General features: G+C 39.7%; 3 long non-coding RNA genes across 3 annotated transcripts; all 3 read right to left on the bottom strand.

Annotated features, from left to right (window-relative positions):
* Window positions 1-6,157: 6,157 nt before the first annotated feature.
* LOC145422436 (uncharacterized) lies at window positions 6,158-7,056 on the bottom strand. Its single transcript, XR_013903721.1, has 2 exons — window positions 6,917-7,056; window positions 6,158-6,635 (listed from the first exon to the last, which is right to left on the bottom strand). It is a non-coding gene; the product is annotated as an uncharacterized LOC145422436 (long non-coding RNA).
* A 5,631-nt stretch (window positions 7,057-12,687) lies between these two features.
* LOC145422437 (uncharacterized) lies at window positions 12,688-13,585 on the bottom strand. Its single transcript, XR_013903723.1, has 2 exons — window positions 13,446-13,585; window positions 12,688-13,165 (listed from the first exon to the last, which is right to left on the bottom strand). It is a non-coding gene; the product is annotated as an uncharacterized LOC145422437 (long non-coding RNA).
* Window positions 13,586-19,180: 5,595 nt separating this feature from the next.
* Window positions 19,181-20,223, bottom strand: LOC145422448 (uncharacterized). Its single transcript, XR_013903736.1, has 2 exons — window positions 19,940-20,223; window positions 19,181-19,658 (listed from the first exon to the last, which is right to left on the bottom strand). It is a non-coding gene; the product is annotated as an uncharacterized LOC145422448 (long non-coding RNA).
* Between the last annotated feature and the right edge of the window lie 475 nt (window positions 20,224-20,698).

Genomic DNA, 20,698 nt, shown 5'->3' with positions numbered 1-20,698 from the left:
TTACAAAACACTGATATCATGTTATTTTTTGTGATCTTTTCTTAAATTATGTCTTTAAGGTTAGTTTAAATAGTGGCAGTTAATTAAACGAGATTTATTAAAATATTAAATACCTGAGTCAGAACGTTACACGCGGATCACCTTAAGAGTCTGGGAAATTTTGTAGCTGCCTAACTTTTTTTTGAATGTTCTAGCTCCGTTGATTTGACACATTGGAATGTGTCAAAAAAGGGGGGGGGGAAGGTTGAGCTTTAACATCAAACCAGGATTATTTGAACATTTTATAACTTCATTTGTGTCTTTAATAATTTAGGAATGGTAAAGCTTAAGCTAATAGCGGTCCGAGAAGACGGACCTTTTAGAGAATCAGTGAAAAAGCATAAACTATCACTTTCATGTTTAATCATTACTCATTGAAATGAACTGAATAGCGTTTAGAAGATTTGTTAATTTTTGTCTTTTGTTAAAAAGAGGGGTTTCAATAATTTTCAGACACACCTTGCAAATGTGCTTATAACGAGTTGGCACTCGGCCTTTTGAAGGTCAGAAGCTTCGTTCGGCGTGACTGTCCGGACTGATAAAGTGTAAGAAATGCCTTGAGTGCGGAGGGCTAAATGCAAACACTGCTTACACACACATAAGATATGATTAGAATAAGTCCCTGGGACATTCTGAATGTTTTAGACCAATTCTGAATCACTAGAAGGTCAGTAGATAATAACATTAGATTATTAGGGTTAGGAAGAGAGGTGTTTTGGTTTTCTGTCTCTTACAGAGAAAGGAACAGACACCAGACGAGGTCACAGAGATGCGAGGATCCTCCGTAGCAGAGTCAGACACAGTGACTGCCGAGACATCAACTGGGTCCAAGGGTCATGGCGTTTGGGCTCCAGCTAGTCACCACAAAAGGATGGATCCCATAAACACAGCAATAACCATGAAGGGGTTGGCGGAAATCCGGGAACACCAGACCAACGAAGTTCGAGAGGCTTTTGGGCAAAAAGGGGACACCTTCCTGTTCCTTTTTCTGGAGAATACACAGATCGTTGTTTGAAATCGGAGCAGAATAATCCCCTGATCTGTGTTACGACTGAAAGGTTGTCTAACTCCTAAGGCGGAAGAATTAAGAGCAGAGGATCACCCATCTGGACGACACTGGTAGCTGCAGCAATAAAATAAAGGTTAAGAGCTCTTCGGACAGAGGTTCTAGTCTACGTCTGAATGGTATAAGGGAACATCAAATAAAGCAGTGGGAGACAAGGACATTGTCATCTGGACCTGCTACTGTTGGGATCCTAGTTTTTCTTGCACCTGACTTGCGTAAACACAGAGGTCATCTTACATATGGTTTGCCCCTCAGGGGGACAAAGGACCTCAGGAGTGAGAAGAGATGAACCCGGCCACACTGGGCTACAGGGTGTTTGTGAGGTCATTATTCTAATGACCTCATCAGGGGGAATTGTAAAATTATGATATTATTTTATGCCATGTTATACCCCTAATTAAAGATTGTGAAGTATTATGTAGTTTTAGTTTGCATTATTCTCCTGAATTAGAAGAAGCTGATAACTATTGCATTAGTTAAACTGATTTGCATTACATTAAATTGCTGACTTGTTGTGAATGAATGATATTGTTTTATGATGCATTATATTGCTGAGTTATAAGAAATACTGTTCGCAGAAGGTTATTGTCTAATTTGTCTGAGTAGAAGAGAACAGAGTGTGCTGGAGTTTTCTGCCCCATTTCAGCAGGAGCAGATAAACAGGGAGCCAAGGTCGTAGCTTAGGCGCTGTGTGAGAGAGAGCATGTGAATGTTTAGGCTTTTTATGATAAGGTGGAGGCACCAGAGGTTATAAAAGTTTGAGCAATGCTCCACCATTTTGAGATTTTGAGGCTGTCTGCATCAGTGTCCATCTCCCACGTGTGTGATCATTAAATCATCGTTTGACTCAACCCGGCCGGACCAGTGTTGTTATTGTGGTTTTTTCTCTTGTCTCCATCCCCAATATTTTGAACCTTAACAGTAGCAAAGGATGAATTGTCTCAAAACAAAGAAAAATACCGATTTTTTGTGGAAACATGTATGGAAGAACTAGTTAAGCGGGTTATAAAAAAATCAGGTAAAGTCATAAGTCCAGAAAGAGTTTTAACCATCTACAAGAGGCTTAGCGAAAAAATCTGGGCTAAAATCAGGGATGAAATTGATCAAATCCCCTTAAGGAAGTTCAAAAACTTTGAGAAGGTGATTTTCAAAGCCCTGTGTAAACAGTGGCAAGAGGCAGAAGTAGTTCTGCAAAACATGGAATTAAATGAACCAACAGTCGACAATACGATTGTTAAAATTTTCATAGAAGAGGCAGCCAAACTTTCGAAGAAGCCAAGTTGCATACGTCGGTTTTTCTCATCTATAGGCCGACTGTTTTGTTTCACCAGGAGACAAAACAAGGTTGATGCATTGTAGAAAAAAATTGTGATAACCCCTTGGAACGGTCGCGGCAGATGGCTGTCCCCTCACTGAGCCTGGTTCTGCCGGAAGTTTCTCCCTCTTAAAAGGGAGTTTTTCTTCCCCACTGTCGCCAAGTGCTTGCTCAGAGGGGTTTTTCTGTTGGGGTTTTCTTTTTAATAACTTTTAAAAAAGTTAACATCAATAAAAGTTATTAAATTTTACACTGATTTCTGTTTGGTTTTTTTATTGTCTGTAAGTTGAATAAATACATTTGTTATTTCTTGCTCAGTTCAAACTGTGGGTAGAAAATGCTGTGCTGTCATGTGACCTGTACACACACACACACACACACACACACACAGAGCAGCTAGACGAGGTAAAAACATTCCTGACTTTGTCTGTGATTTTTGGACAGCTGCAGCAAACAGCAGCGCTGTGTCTGATCAGACCACCTCAGTCGAGTTCAACACAAGTCCAGATCTGGAGTCGAGTATGAAGACCGAGTGCCAGCAAAGTCAGGAGGCTGGAACACACGTTTACAGGCTTTTCATTTCAGATGTGTTACGCCCCAGTCTAGGGGTACAGGAACGTAGCATAAGGGTTAAAAAGGAAGTGACGGTTTGGGAAGAAAAAACAATTTATTAAGTGAACGGTGGTTTATTTGTCTCCACTGAAAACTTAACTCCCTGGTGAACACAGGCCAAAATAACAAACAAAAACAAGCTAAGTCAGGAGAGGAGGTGCTATCTAAAACCCTATGTGTGGGAGAAACATTTCGTCACTCATCCAAGTGACTTCTTGAAGAAATAATTCAACTCAAGGCCGGAGCTAGTTCACAGTAAGATCTTTCCTTCCATCTCTTTCAACATCTTGCAAAGTGTTGCAAACAGAAACACTTGTGTGCAACTCCATATCACAGTAGTGAGCAGAGCAGTGCTAGGCAGCTGATGTATATTTAATTGTAAATGTGTTAATAATTTCATTTTTAAATGCTTTCCTGTGGTTCTTTTCACTTTGGCTTGAAATAAAATGTCTCCCTCTGCTGTAACCACAGCTTACTGCAATTTTTGCATGCATGTATATTTCACACTTTGAAAGAGGCAAAGCATGAAATGGTCACAGTGGGCTGGCTTGTCTATAACACGCTTTACCGTGGTTGATGTGTGAGATAACACTCAAGTCATGGTAAGCTGCACTTACAGCTATTGTAAGTGGAACAATGAGTTATTGAGTATTGATATGTATCTATACATTATTAGAATTTTTTCTAATAGAAAAAGGTTTTCTATACATGGATATTTCTGCTGTTTATTTATGGGCTTAAATCCTTCCAAAATGTGGGCCTTTTTATTCTATGACATAACCAAAAAACTAAATAAACTAACTCCTTCAGCTGATGCAGAGGTAATCCAAAAGACTCTGACTGTGGTGAATTAGTGGATCCTGACAGTCGTCTGCACCACCTACTGGACATGTAGCCGAACAGTTTCTTTAACATCTGCCACTTCATACGGTAATACCCTGTGTTGGTCAAGTTACTTGAAAATAGTAATTATTTACTAATTACTGATTACTTCTCCAAGAAATTAATCCCATTACTTTACTGATTGCTTATTTTTGTAAGTAATTTCTTACTTTCTTACTTAGTTACTTTTAAAAAATATGATACACAACCTGAATACGTTATGAAGCATTAGACCTTTCAGCCCAATTCTATTTTTTCTGCATATTTCATGATATAAAATTGAATCAACTGAAAAAAAAAATTCAAAACTAGTTTCATTAGTTTTAACCTTTTAATTTTATGCACGTTGCAACAAGCAAAAAATAAAATTATATGCAGCATTCGCTGACTGGAAGAAATTTGTTGATTCTGTAGATTCTGTAGATTGCTTAGATTGCTTAGCTAGTATTCAGTAAATCAAACTTGTATCAATCAGGAACATGACTGGAGCACCTGGGTATCAAAGCTCAAAGCAAGAGTGAATAGCAGAATGTGCTGTTTGGTATTGTATTAGAAAATCTGGCAAGTTTTTAATGGGCGTAACCCACATACTCAACTCTACTGGATCGCGGATCACGGGGGCAGCAGCCCAAGCAAAGAAGCCCAGACCTCCCTCTCCCCACCCACCTCCTTCAGCTTGTTTGGGGGAACACCAAGGCACGGGGGCCTCCTCTCAGTGGGACATGCCCGAATCACCTCACCCCAGGAGGTGGTCTTCTCAGATGCCCGAACCACCTCAAGTGGCTTCTTTCCATGTGGAAAGAAGCCACTTGGCCTCCCCTCTAAGGGAGAGGCCATCCACGCTTCTGAGGAAGCTCATATTAGCCATTTGTATCTGCAGTCTTGTTCTTTCAGTCACTACCCACAGCTCGTGACCACAGGTGAGGGTAGGGACGTAGATTGACCAGTAAATTGAGAGCACCAATCTGTCTGTCGATCTCCTGCTCCCTTCTCCCATCACTCGTGAACAAGACCCTGAGATACTTAAACTCTTCCACTTGGAGGAGGAACTCATCCCTGACCTGGAGTGGGCACTCCACCCTTCTCCTCTGATCTCTTAGCGTAAACTAAGATTTACAAACGTGTACAGGTATTTGTGTGTAACAAAAGCAGTCTGACCACACTCTGTGTTACAATTTGATCATTTTCTTTTTCAAAAAGCTTAGAGTGTCTAAAAATGTCTAAAAAAAATTGTGGAATTATTTTCACTCACTTACAGAACTTGCATGACCAAGCATGAAACAAGTAAATTTACTAAAGTAAATTTTACACAACAGTGTACTTGAGCATAATCCATAATGGGCTTTTTGTGAAAGTAGTTTGCAAAAAGCAAGCAGTCACTTTATGTGCCCTTATTTTTTGTTTTAAATCTTTTAGCGTTTCACTGCAACAAGAACACTATGAATTAAAGGGTTTTTCCACCCTGTCTTGCACTCGGTGTGGGAGAAGTTTCAGACATGACTGCATGATCACAAGACTTTTCTGGATGTTTGTCATAATCTCTCACTCGCATATCACACAACTTCATAATGTTATGAAAAAAGTTTAAATTACATATACTTTAGTACATACTGTCACCTGTAAAAGTATGTCTCCTTGAATCTGCAGGTGTACTGAGATCAACAGGTTTTTGAGGCCTACAAACTGTGGGGCAGGGCAGCATCCCCAAACAAGATATGATCATTATGATGGAGATGTTCTGGACCTCAGGGAAATTATAAAACAAAATGTACTCAGGTGAGGATCAGTACTATGTAATCAGTATCACATCCTATATATCATTCTGTTAATTTAAAAAAAATGACTACATTTGGTATGTGATGTAAACATGGCATTGTTATAGACAAGGCTCACCAGTAGCGCTGGTGAACGGAGCTTTAGCTCTGGAAGATGTTGCTCCCACTGGCTTTGCTTTTTGGCAACAAGGTTCATCGCTAAGGTCTAATCATGCTGGGACAGTGCACAGGATGACAGTGTGCAAAAAAACATGCACTCATCCAAAGTGATGGACATGTATGAATCAGTAGTAGTTGTTGCTACATGTTGTTGACATGTATTTATAGACAATGGAGAAATATCCTTAGAGATGTTTGGCCTATGTGAAAACCAGCTGATAAAAATGAAGCCTTTCTTTTAACATTGCGCAGTGAGGACCACTGGTGTGCATCACACAGCAGCTGAATAGATAAAAATGTGAGACCATGTATCAGTGCACAAAGATTTTTTATTATTTTGACATTTGTGTAGGAAATGCAAGCAAAAACTTTAAAAGAAACTTGAGTAGAGTTTTGTAAGCATAAAAACATTAAGAATATACACATCATCTGATATACAGCAGGCCTGTTTTGTTCACTAACATTCACATCCATCCTGTACACTAAAAGCTAGTGTTTTTATTTTGACCATACATGTTTTCTTAACATGAGACACAGCAGGTAACAATAAACAGGTGCATAGCTCACCTTGGCACACAGACAGAAAATTAAAAAATATATATTCAAATATTAAATACAGAATGTTGGAGTTGTCTGCTGCTGGGAATTGTATATAGATGAGAGTCGTCGGGCGTCCTGCACCACCCATCCGATCTGGAGCATAGCGAATGACGTCACAAAGGTACTCTGTGGCAGGTCACCAAGCTGACACACTGCTAACAACTTTACAGCACCTTTGCTAATATAGCTTTATAACAGAAAGAACATTATGACATGAAAATGGTATGTTTGTGCAGATTTCGCGTTTTCTAAGAAATACATACTCTTTTCCTTCTGTCCAAGATAGCTTTTAAATGTTATTTATACTTGGGAACCAAATTATGATATTTTAGACATTTCTATTGAGAAATTTTCCCCACATTTTAAATATACTATAATATACATTTTAATAGACTATAAATATCAAGCAATCTTGACTGTTTTTCCAAATTCAGCATTCAAACAATGACTAAATAAATACATTCTTACCTGAGATCGACGTGCAGTGCAGGGACGAGGACGACTACTCGGGTGGGTGCTACGGAATAGTCCAAGTGACAGCAGCTTTAGTTTCCGGCCAACTATAAATAAATGATTTTTCAACGTGATTGTTGTCACCTGGTCGACTGTAATAGATCAACAATCAACGATAAACGAAACAACTATCGTTGTTCCAAATGAAACCAGACAATATTTTAACTGCTACCATTACTAAAGTTATTATTATGGGAGGCTGTGATGAAGCTTGGGGGGGGGGGGAGAGAGAGAGAGAGAGAGAGAGAGAGAGAGACAAACAAACCACACTCTCCAAGCGCATTCTTTTTTTGCTCGAAGTGGGCGGGGCTTAGATCAAAGGCTTCAAAGACGTCACACTTGAAGTGGGCGGGGCTTCAAAGACGTCATACAGACAAAAACCTATAAATAGCCCTCTGCAACTCTGTTTTTTCTAACGCTCGCTTTAACAAACAGAGAGAAGACATTAACAGCAAACAAATAGATATTGAAGCAAAATGGACAACAACACAGCTAGGAGCAATCCAGACAATGTCAGGAGTCATTCCACTCCTGCAAATGATGTTAGGCCACTGCTAGAGGAATTGCTAAATAATGTTACACATGAGCAGTGGCAACAGTTGCGGTCTGATTACGCCGAAAATGCCACCATAGGAAGGCTATGTAATTTTGTAGATAATGTCATTGCCCTATGCTCACTGTCAGCAGGTGCAGAACTGAGGTTTTGCCAGGACACTGCTGTCACTAGCACAACAACAGTGGCCTTAAAGCAGACACAGACAGCTCCTGAACTTGCACAGACCTCTAACACAGTTGACCGCAACACGGAAATGCCAGCTCATATTTCACAGGAAACAACAGCCAACTTGCACAGCACAGCAGAAAATTCCGCTGATGTCACATTTATCACTAATATCCAAAATACCACGGAAACAACTGAAAACTCAGAGGATTATGCATCGCTGGCAGATCAAATTAAGGCTGTGATTCTACAGAAAGCAATGGATTTGTTAAACATCCCAGAAAATAGCACAACAACAGTGGCCTTAGAGGAGACAGAAACAGCTCCTGAACTTGCACAGACCTCTAACACAGGTGACCGCATCATGGGAAATCTAATCTGTGTGCCAGTTGTTATTTTACAGAAAGCAACAGTCAACGTGAACAGCACAGCAGAAAATTCCGCTGGTGCCACACTTATCACTAATATCCAAAATACCATGGAAACACCTGAAAACTCAGAGGATAATGCATCGCTGGCAGATCACATTAAGGCTGTGATTCTACAGAAAACAAGGGATTTGATCAACATCACAGAAAACATCACAACAACAGTGGCCTCAAAGGAGACACAGACAGCTCCTGAACAACAGAAAACAACAGTCAACGTGAACAACACAGCAGAAAATGTTGCCACAAATATCATTGATACATCTGACGAGCCCAGAACTCCAATAGACAAGAAAAACCGTGACACCACGCAGGCTGTAGATAAAGCAGGAACCTCTTTGGAAAATGATGTAACCCCAAAGAAATCCTCGGCTCAACATGAAGCCAGCATGCAAAATCAATTCAAAAAACACCCTTTGGTAGCAAAGGATGAATTGTCTCAAAACAAAGAAAAATACCGATTTTTTGTGGAAACATGTATGGAAGAACTAGTTAAGCGGGTTATAAAAAAATCAGGTAAAGTCATAAGTCCAGAAAGAGTTTTAACCATCTACAAGAGGCTTAGCGAAAAAATCTGGGCTAAAATCAGGGATGAAATTGATCAAATCCCCTTAAGGAAGTTCAAAAACTTTGAGAAGGTGATTTTCAAAGCCCTGTGTAAACAGTGGCAAGAGGCAGAAGTAGTTCTGCAAAACATGGAATTAAATGAACCAACAGTCGACAATACGATTGTTAAAATTTTCATAGAAGAGGCAGCCAAACTTTCGAAGAAGCCAAGTTGCATACGTCGGTTTTTCTCATCTATAGGCCGACTGTTTTGTTTCACCAGGAGACAAAACAAGGTTGATGCATTGTAGAAAAAAATTGTGATAACCCCTTGGAACGGTCGCGGCAGATGGCTGTCCCCTCACTGAGCCTGGTTCTGCCGGAAGTTTCTCCCTCTTAAAAGGGAGTTTTTCTTCCCCACTGTCGCCAAGTGCTTGCTCAGAGGGGTTTTTCTGTTGGGGTTTTCTTTTTAATAACTTTTTAAAAAGTTAACATCAATAAAAGTTATTAAATTTTACACTGATTTCTGTTTGTTTTTTTATTGTCTGTAAGTTGAATAAATACATTTGTTATTTCTTGCTCAGTTCAAACTGTGGGTAGAAAATGCTGTGCTGTCATGTGACCTGTACACACACACACACACACACACACACACACACACACACACACACACACACACACAGAGCAGCTAGACGAGGTAAAAACATTCCTGACTTTGTCTGTGATTTTTGGACAGCTGCAGCAAACAGCAGCGCTGTGTCTGATCAGACCACCTCAGTCGAGTTCAACACAAGTCCAGATCTGGAGTCGAGTATGAAGACCGAGTGCCAGCAAAGTCAGGAGGCTGGAACACACGTTTACAGGCTTTTCATTTCAGATGTGTTACGCCCCAGTCTAGGGGTACAGGAACGTAGCATAAGGGTTAAAAAGGAAGTGACGGTTTGGGAAGAAAAAACTATTTATTAAGTGAACGGTGGTTTATTTGTCTCCACTGAAAACTTAACTCCCTGGTGAACACAGGCCAAAATAACAAACAAAAACAAGCTAAGTCAGGAGAGGAGGTGCTATCTAAAACCCTATGTGTGGGAGAAACATTTCGTCACTCATCCAAGTGACTTCTTGAAGAAATAATTCAACTCAAGGCCGGAGCTAGTTCACAGTAAGATCTTTCCTTCCATCTCTTTCAACATCTTGCAAAGTGTTGCAAACAGAAACACTTGTGTGCAACTCCATATCACAGTAGTGAGCAGAGCAGTGCTAGGCAGCTGATGTATATTTAATTGTAAATGTGTTAATAATTTCATTTTTAAATGCTTTCCTGTGGTTCTTTTCACTTTGGCTTGAAATAAAATGTCTCCCTCTGCTGTAACCACAGCTTACTGCAATTTTTGCATGCATGTATATTTCACACTTTGAAAGAGGCAAAGCATGAAATGGTCACAGTGGGCTGGCTTGTCTATAACACGCTTTACCGTGGTTGATGTGTGAGATAACACTCAAGTCATGGTAAGCTGCACTTACAGCTATTGTAAGTGGAACAATGAGTTATTGAGTATTGATATGTATCTATACATTATTAGAATTTTTTCTAATAGAAAAAGGTTTTCTATACATGGATATTTCTGCTGTTTATTTATGGGCTTAAATCCTTCCAAAATGTGGGCCTTTTTATTCTATGACATAACCAAAAAACTAAATAAACTAACTCCTTCAGCTGATGCAGAGGTAATCCAAAAGACTCTGACTGTGGTGAATTAGTGGATCCTGACAGTCGTCTGCACCACCTACTGGACATGTAGCCGAACAGTTTCTTTAACATCTGCCACTTCATACGGTAATACCCTGTGTTGGTCAAGTTACTTGAAAATAGTAATTATTTACTAATTACTGATTACTTCTCCAAGAAATTAATCCCATTACTTTACTGATTGCTTATTTTTGTAAGTAATTTCTTACTTTCTTACTTAGTTACTTTTAAAAAATATGATACACAACCTGAATACGTTATGAAGCATTAGACCTTTCAGCCCAATTCTATTTTTTCTGCATATTTCATGATATAAAATTGAATCAACTGAAAAAAAAAATTCAAAACTAGTTTCATTAGTTTTAACCTTTTAATTTTATGCACGTTGCAACAAGCAAAAAATAAAATTATATGCAGCATTCGCTGACTGGAAGAAATTTGTTGATTCTGTAGATTCTGTAGATTGCTTAGATTGCTTAGCTAGTATTCAGTAAATCAAACTTGTATCAATCAGGAACATGACTGGAGCACCTGGGTATCAAAGCTCAAAGCAAGAGTGAATAGCAGAATGTGCTGTTTGGTATTGTATTAGAAAATCTGGCAAGTTTTTAATGGGCGTAACCCACATACTCAACTCTACTGGATCGCGGATCACGGGGGCAGCAGCCCAAGCAAAGAAGCCCAGACCTCCCTCTCCCCACCCACCTCCTTCAGCTTGTTTGGGGGAACACCAAGGCACGGGGGCCTCCTCTCAGTGGGACATGCCCGGATCACCTCACCCCAGGAGGTGTTCTTCTCAGATGCCCGAACCACCTCAAGTGGCTTCTTTCCATGTGGAAAGAAGCCACTTGGCCTCCCCTCTAAGGGAGAGGCCATCCACGCTTCTGAGGAAGCTCATATTAGCCATTTGTATCTGCAGTCTTGTTCTTTCAGTCACTACCCACAGCTCGTGACCACAGGTGAGGGTAGGGACGTAGATTGACCAGTAAATTGAGAGCACCAATCTGTCTGTCGATCTCCTGCTCCCTTCTCCCATCACTCGTGAACAAGACCCTGAGATACTTAAACTCTTCCACTTGGAGGAGGAACTCATCCCTGACCTGGAGTGGGCACTCCACCCTTCTCCTCTGATCTCTTAGCGTAAACTAAGATTTACAAACGTGTACAGGTATTTGTGTGTAACAAAAGCAGTCTGACCACACTCTGTGTTACAATTTGATCATTTTCTTTTTCAAAAAGCTTAGAGTGTCTAAAAATGTCTAAAAAAAATTGTGGAATTATTTTCACTCACTTACAGAACTTGCATGACCAAGCATGAAACAAGTAAATTTACTAAAGTAAATTTTACACAACAGTGTACTTGAGCATAATCCATAATGGGCTTTTTGTGAAAGTAGTTTGCAAAAAGCAAGCAGTGTCACTTTATGTGCCCTTATTTTTTGTTTTAAATCTTTTAGCGTTTCACTGCAACAAGAACACTATGAATTAAAGGGTTTTTCCACCCTGTCTTGCACTCGGTGTGGGAGAAGTTTCAGACATGACTGCATGATCACAAGACTTTTCTGGATGTTTGTCATAATCTCTCACTCGCATATCACACAACTTCATAATGTTATGAAAAAAGTTTAAATTACATATACTTTAGTACATACTGTCACCTGTAAAAGTATGTCTCCTTGAATCTGCAGGTGTACTGAGATCAACAGGTTTTTGAGGCCTACAAACTGTGGGGCAGGGCAGCATCCCCAAACAAGATATGATCATTATGATGGAGATGTTCTGGACCTCAGGGAAATTATAAAACAAAATGTACTCAGGTGAGGATCAGTACTATGTAATCAGTATCACATCCTATATATCATTCTGTTAATTTAAAAAAAATGACTACATTTGGTATGTGATGTAAACATGGCATTGTTATAGACAAGGCTCACCAGTAGTGCTGGTGAACGGAGCTTTAGCTCTGGAAGATGTTGCTCCCACTGGCTTTGCTTTTTGGCAACAAGGTTCATCGCTAAGGTCTAATCATGCTGGAACAGTGCACAGGATGACAGTGTGCAAAAAAACATGCACTCATCCAAAGTGATGGACATGTATGAATCAGTAGTAGTTGTTGCTACATGTTGTTGACATGTATTTATAGACAATGGAGAAATATCCTTAGAGATGTTTGGCCTATGTGAAAACCAGCTGATAAAAATGAAGCCTTTCTTTTAACATTGCGCAGTGAGGACCACTGGTGTGCATCACACAGCAGCTGAATAGATAAAAATGTGAGACCATGTATCAGTGCACAAAGATTTTTTATTATTTTGACATTTGTGTAGGAAATGCAAGCAAAAACTTTAAAAGAAACTTGAGTAGAGTTTTGTAAGCATAAAAACATTAAGAATATACACATCATCTGATATACAGCAGGCCTGTTTTGTTCACTAACATTCACATCCATCCTGTACACTAAAAGCTAGTGTTTTTATTTTGACCATACATGTTTTCTTAACATGAGACACAGCAGGTAACAATAAACAGGTGCATAGCTCACCTTGGCACACAGACAGAAAATTAAAAAATATATATTCAAATATTAAATACAGAATGTTGGAGTTGTCTGCTGCTGGGAATTGTATATAGATGAGAGTCGTCGGGCGTCCTGCACCACCCATCCGATCTGGAGCATAGCGAATGACGTCACAAAGGTACTCTGTGGCAGGTCACCAAGCTGACACACTGCTAACAACTTTACAGCACCTTTGCTAATATAGCTTTATAACAGAAAGAACATTATGACATGAAAATGGTATGTTTGTGCAGATTTCGCGTTTTCTAAGAAATACATACTCTTTTCCTTCTGTCCAAGATAGCTTTAAATGTTATTTATACTTGGGAACCAAATTATGATATTTTAGACATTTCTATTGAGAAATTTTCCCCACATTTTAAATATACTATAATATACATTTTAATAGACTATAAATATCAAGCAATCTTGACTGTTTTTCCAAATTCAGCATTCAAACAATGACTAAATAAATACATTCTTACCTGAGATCGACGTGCAGTGCAGGGACGAGGACGACTACTCGGGTGGGTGCTACGGAATAGTCCAAGTGACAGCAGCTTTAGTTTCCGGCCAACTATAAATAAATGATTTTTCAACGTGATTGTTGTCACCTGGTCGACTGTAATAGATCAACAATCAACGATAAACGAAACAACTATCGTTGTTCCAAATGAAACCAGACAATATTTTAACTGCTACCATTACTAAAGTTATTATTATGGGAGGCTGTGATGAAGCTTGGGGGGGGGGGGAGAGAGAGAGAGAGAGAGAGAGACAAACAAACCACACTCTCCAAGCGCATTCTTTTTTTGCTCGAAGTGGGCGGGGCTTAGATCAAAGGCTTCAAAGACGTCACACTTGAAGTGGGCGGGGCTTCAAAGACGTCATACAGACAAAAACCTATAAATAGCCCTCTGCAACTCTGTTTTTTCTAACGCTCGCTTTAACAAACAGAGAGAAGACATTAACAGCAAACAAATAGATATTGAAGCAAAATGGACAACAACACAGCTAGGAGCAATCCAGACAATGTCAGGAGTCATTCCACTCCTGCAAATGATGTTAGGCCACTGCTAGAGGAATTGCTAAATAATGTTACACATGAGCAGTGGCAACAGTTGCGGTCTGATTACGCCGAAAATGCCACCATAGGAAGGCTATGTAATTTTGTAGATAATGTCATTGCCCTATGCTCACTGTCAGCAGGTGCAGAACTGAGGTTTTGCCAGGACACTGCTGTCACTAGCACAACAACAGTGGCCTTAAAGCAGACACAGACAGCTCCTGAACTTGCACAGACCTCTAACACAGTTGACCGCAACACGGAAATGCCAGCTCATATTTCACAGGAAACAACAGCCAACTTGCACAGCACAGCAGAAAATTCCGCTGATGTCACATTTATCACTAATATCCAAAATACCACGGAAACAACTGAAAACTCAGAGGATTATGCATCGCTGGCAGATCAAATTAAGGCTGTGATTCTACAGAAAGCAATGGATTTGTTAAACATCCCAGAAAATAGCACAACAACAGTGGCCTTAGAGGAGACAGAAACAGCTCCTGAACTTGCACAGACCTCTAACACAGGTGACCGCATCATGGGAAATCTAATCTGTGTGCCAGTTGTTATTTTACAGAAAGCAACAGTCAACGTGAACAGCACAGCAGAAAATTCCGCTGGTGCCACACTTATCACTAATATCCAAAATACCATGGAAACACCTGAAAACTCAGAGGATAATGCATCGCTGGCAGATCACATTAAGGCTGTGATTCTACAGAAAACAAGGGATTTGATCAACATCACAGAAAACATCACAACAACAGTGGCCTCAAAGGAGACACAGACAGCTCCTGAACAACAGAAAACAACAGTCAACGTGAACAACACAGCAGAAAATGTTGCCACAAATATCATTGATACATCTGACGAGCCCAGAACTCCAATAGACAAGAAAAACCGTGACACCACGCAGGCTGTAGATAAAGCAGGAACCTCTTTGGAAAATGATGTAACCCCAAAGAAATCCTCGGCTCAACATGAAGCCAGCATGCAAAATCAATTCAAAAAACACCCTTTGGTAGCAAAGGATGAATTGTCTCAAAACAAAGAAAAATACCGATTTTTTGTGGAAACATGTATGGAAGAACTAGTTAAGCGGGTTATAAAAAAATCAGGTAAAGTCATAAGTCCAGAAAGAGTTTTAACCATCTACAAGAGGCTTAGCGAAAAAATCTGGGCTAAAATCAGGGATGAAATTGATCAAATCCCCTTAAGGAAGTTCAAAAACTTTGAGAAGGTGATTTTCAAAGCCCTGTGTAAACAGTGGCAAGAGGCAGAAGTAGTTCTGCAAAACATGGAATTAAATGAACCAACAGTCGACAATACGATTGTTAAAATTTTCATAGAAGAGGCAGCCAAACTTTCGAAGAAGCCAAGTTGCATACGTCGGTTTTTCTCATCTATAGGCCGACTGTTTTGTTTCACCAGGAGACAAAACAAGGTTGATGCATTGTAGAAAAAAATTGTGATAACCCCTTGGAACGGTCGCGGCAGATGGCTGTCCCCTCACTGAGCCTGGTTCTGCCGGAAGTTTCTCCCTCTTAAAAGGGAGTTTTTCTTCCCCACTGTCGCCAAGTGCTTGCTCAGAGGGGTTTTTCTGTTGGGGTTTTCTTTTTAATAACTTTTAAAAAAGTTAACATCAATAAAAGTTATTAAATTTTACACTGATTTCTGTTTGTTTTTTTATTGTCTGTAAGTTGAATAAATACATTTGTTATTTCTTGCTCAGTTCAAACTGTGGGTAGAAAATGCTGTGCTGTCATGTGACCTGTACACACACACACACACACACACACACACAGAGCAGCTAGACGAGGTAAAAACATTCCTGACTTTGTCTGTGATTTTTGGACAGCTGCAGCAAACAGCAGCGCTGTGTCTGATCAGACCACCTCAGTCGAGTTCAACACAAGTCCAGATCTGGAGTCGAGTATGAAGACCGAGTGCCAGCAAAGTCAGGAGGCTGGAACACACGTTTACAGGCTTTTCATTTCAGATGTGTTACGCCCCAGTCTAGGGGTACAGGAACGTAGCATAAGGGTTAAAAAGGAAGTGACGGTTTGGGAAGAAAAAACTATTTATTAAGTGAACGGTGGTTTATTTGTCTCCACTGAAAACTTAACTCCCTGGTGAACACAGGCCAAAATAACAAACAAAAACAAGCTAAGTCAGGAGAGGAGGTGCTATCTAAAACCCTATGTGTGGGAGAAACATTTCGTCACTCATCCAAGTGACTTCTTGAAGAAATAATTCAACTCAAGGCCGGAGCTAGTTCACAGTAAGATCTTTCCTTCCATCTCTTTCAACATCTTGCAAAGTGTTGCAAACAGAAACACTTGTGTGCAACTCCATATCACAGTAGTGAGCAGAGCAGTGCTAGGCAGCTGATGTATATTTAATTGTAAATGTGTTAATAATTTCATTTTTAAATGCTTTCCTGTGGTTCTTTTCACTTTGGCTTGAAATAAAATGTCTCCCTCTGCTGTAACCACAGCTTACTGCAATTTTTGCATGCATGTATATTTCACACTTTGAAAGAGGCAAAGCATGAAATGGTCACAGTGGGCTGGCTTGTCTATAACACGCTTTACCATGGTTGATGTGTGAGATAACACTCAAGTCATGGTAAGCTGCACTTACAGCTATTGTAAGTGGAACAATGAGTTATTGAGTATTGATATGTATCTATACATTATTAGAATTTTTTCTAATAGAAAAAGGTTTTCTATACATGGATATTTCTGCTGTTTATTTATGGGCTTAAATCCTTCCAAAATGTGGGCCTTTTTATTCTATGACATAACCAAAAAACTAAATAAACTAACTCCTTCAGCTGATGCAGAGGTAATCCAAAAGACTCTGACTGTGGTGAATTAGTGGATCCTGACAGTCGTCTGCACCACCTACTGGACATGTAGCCGAACAGTTTCTTTAACATCTGCCACTTCATACGGTAATACCCTGTGTTGGTCAAGTTACTTGAAAATAGTAATTATTTACTAATTACTGATTACTTCTCCAAGAAATTAATCCCATTACTTTACTGATTGCTTATTTTTGTAAGTAATTTCTTACTTTCTTACTTAGTTACTTTTAAAAAATATGATACACAACCTGAATACGTTATGAAGCATTAGACCTTTCAGCCCAATTCTATTTTTTCTGCATATTTCATGATATAAAATTGAATCAACTGAAAAAAAAAATTCAAAACTAGTTTCATTAGTTTTAACCTTTTAATTTTATGCACGTTGCAACAAGCAAAAAATAAAATTATATGCAGCATTCGCTGACTGGAAGAAATTTGTTGATTCTGTAGATTCTGTAGATTGCTTAGATTGCTTAGCTAGTATTCAGTAAATCAAACTTGTATCAATCAGGAACATGACTGGAGCACCTGGGTATCAAAGCTCAAAGCAAGAGTGAATAGCAGAATGTGCTGTTTGGTATTGTATTAGAAAATCTGGCAAGTTTTTAATGGGCGTAACCCACATACTCAACTCTACTGGATCGCGGATCACGGGGGCAGCAGCCCAAGCAAAGAAGCCCAGACCTCCCTCTCCCCACCCACCTCCTTCAGCTTGTTTGGGGGAACACCAAGGCACGGGGGCCTCCTCTCAGTGGGACATGCCCGGATCACCTCACCCCAGGAGGTGGTCTTCTCAGATGCCCGAACCACCTCAAGTGGCTTCTTTCCATGTGGAAAGAAGCTACTTGGCCTCCCCTCTAAGGGAGAGGCCATCCACGCTTCTGAGGAAGCTCATATTAGCCATTTGTATCTGCAGTCTTGTTCTTTCAGTCACTACCCACAGCTCGTGACCACAGGTGAGGGTAGGGACGTAGATTGACCAGTAAATTGAGAGCACCAATCTGTCTGTCGATCTCCTGCTCCCTTCTCCCATCACTCGTGAACAAGACCCTGAGATACTTAAACTCTTCCACTTGGAGGAGGAACTCATCCCTGACCTGGAGTGGGCACTCCACCCTTCTCCTCTGATCTCTTAGCGTAAACTAAGATTTACAAACGTGTACAGGTATTTGTGTGTAACAAAAGCAGTCTGACCACACTCTGTGTTACAATTTGATCATTTTCTTTTTCAAAAAGCTTAGAGTGTCTAAAAATGTCTAAAAAAAATTGTGGAATTATTTTCACTCACTTACAGAACTTGCATGACCAAGCATGAAACAAGTAAATTTACTAAAGTAAATTTTACACAACAGTGTACTTGAGCATAATCCATAATGGGCTTTTTGTGAAAGTAGTTTGCAAAAAGCAAGCAGTCACTTTATGTGCCCTTATTTTTTGTTTTAAATCTTTTAGCGTTTCACTGCAACAAGAACACTATGAATTAAAGGGTTTTTCCACCCTGTCTTGCACTCGGTGTGGGAGAAGTTTCAGACATGACTGCATGATCACAAGACTTTTCTGGATGTTTGTCATAATCTCTCACTCGCATATCACACAACTTCATAATGTTATGAAAAAAGTTTAAATTACATATACTTTAGTACATACTGTCACCTGTAAAAGTATGTCTCCTTGAATCTGCAGGTGTACTGAGATCAACAGGTTTTTGAGGCCTACAAACTGTGGGGCAGGGCAGCATCCCCAAACAAGATATGATCATTATGATGGAGATGTTCTGGACCTCAGGGAAATTATAAAACAAAATGTACTCAGGTGAGGATCAGTACTATGTAATCAGTATCACATCCTATATATCATTCTGTTAATTTAAAAAAAATGACTACATTTGGTATGTGATGTAAACATGGCATTGTTATAGACAAGGCTCACCAGTAGCGCTGGTGAACGGAGCTTTAGCTCTGGAAGATGTTGCTCCCACTGGCTTTGCTTTTTGGCAACAAGGTTCATCGCTAAGGTCTAATCATGCTGGGACAGTGCACAGGATGACAGTGTGCAAAAAAACATGCACTCATCCAAAGTGATGGACATGTATGAATCAGTAGTAGTTGTTGCTACATGTTGTTGACATGTATTTATAGACAATGGAGAAATATCCTTAGAGATGTTTGGCCTATGTGAAAACCAGCTGATAAAAATGAAGCCTTTCTTTTAACATTGCGCAGTGAGGACCACTGGTGTGCATCACACAGCAGCTGAATAGATAAAAATGTGAGACCATGTATCAGTGCACAAAGATTTTTTATTATTTTGACATTTGTGTAGGAAATGCAAGCAAAAACTTTAAAAGAAACTTGAGTAGAGTTTTGTAAGCATAAAAACATTAAGAATATACACATCATCTGATATACAGCAGGCCTGTTTTGTTCACTAACATTCACATCCATCCTGTACACTAAAAGCTAGTGTTTTTATTTTGACCATACATGTTTTCTTAACATGAGACACAGCAGGTAACAATAAACAGGTGCATAGCTCACCTTGGCACACAGACAGAAAATTAAAAAATATATATTCAAATATTAAATACAGAATGTTGGAGTTGTCTGCTGCTGGGAATTGTATATAGATGAGAGTCGTCGGGCGTCCTGCACCACCCATCCGATCTGGAGCATAGCGAATGACGTCACAAAGGTACTCTGTGGCAGGTCACCAAGCTGACACACTGCTAACAACTTTACAGCACCTTTGCTAATATAGCTTTATAACAGAAAGAACATTATGACATGAAAATGGTATGTTTGTGCAGATTTCGCGTTTTCTAAGAAATACATACTCTTTTCCTTCTGTCCAAGATAGCTTTTAAATGTTATTTATACTTGGGAACCAAATTATGATATTTTAGACATTTCTATTGAGAAATTTTCCCCACATTTTAAATATACTATAATATACATTTTAATAGACTATAAATATCAAGCAATCTTGACTGTTTTTCCAAATTCAGCATTCAAACAATGACTAAATAAATACATTCTTACCTGAGATCGACGTGCAGTGCAGGGACGAGGACGACTACTCGGGTGGGTGCTACGGAATAGTCCAAGTGACAGCAGCTTTAGTTTCCGGCCAACTATAAATAAATGATTTTTCAACGTGATTGTTGTCACCTGGTCGACTGTAATAGATCAACAATCAACGATAAACGAAACAACTATCGTTGTTCCAAATGAAACCAGACAATATTTTAACTGCTACCATTACTAAAGTTATTATTATGGGAGGCTGTGATGAAGCTTGGGGGGGGGGAGAGAGAGAGAGAGAGAGAGAGAGAGAGAGACAAACAAACCACACTCTCCAAGCGCATTCTTTTTTTGCTCGAAGTGGGCGGGGCTTAGATCAAAGGCTTCAAAGACGTCACACTTGAAGTGGGCGGGGCTTCAAAGACGTCATACAGACAAAAACCTATAAATAGCCCTCTGCAACTCTGTTTTTTCTAACGCTCGCTTTAACAAACAGAGAGAAGACATTAACAGCAAACAAATAGATATTGAAGCAAAATGGACAACAACACAGCTAGGAGCAATCCAGACAATGTCAGGAGTCATTCCACTCCTGCAAATGATGTTAGGCCACTGCTAGAGGAATTGCTAAATAATGTTACACATGAGCAGTGGCAACAGTTGCGGTCTGATTACGCCGAAAATGCCACCATAGGGAGGCTATGTAATTTTGTAGATAATGTCATTGCCCTATGCTCACTGTCAGCAGGTGCAGAACTGAGGTTTTGCCAGGACACT

The sequence above is a fragment of the Astatotilapia calliptera genome, chromosome 19 (genome assembly GCF_964374335.1).
Source record: "Astatotilapia calliptera chromosome 19, fAstCal68.1, whole genome shotgun sequence".
In the NCBI taxonomy this organism is placed as follows: domain Eukaryota; kingdom Metazoa; phylum Chordata; class Actinopteri; order Cichliformes; family Cichlidae; genus Astatotilapia; species Astatotilapia calliptera.
This window is presented reverse-complemented; position numbering and strand designations above follow the sequence as displayed.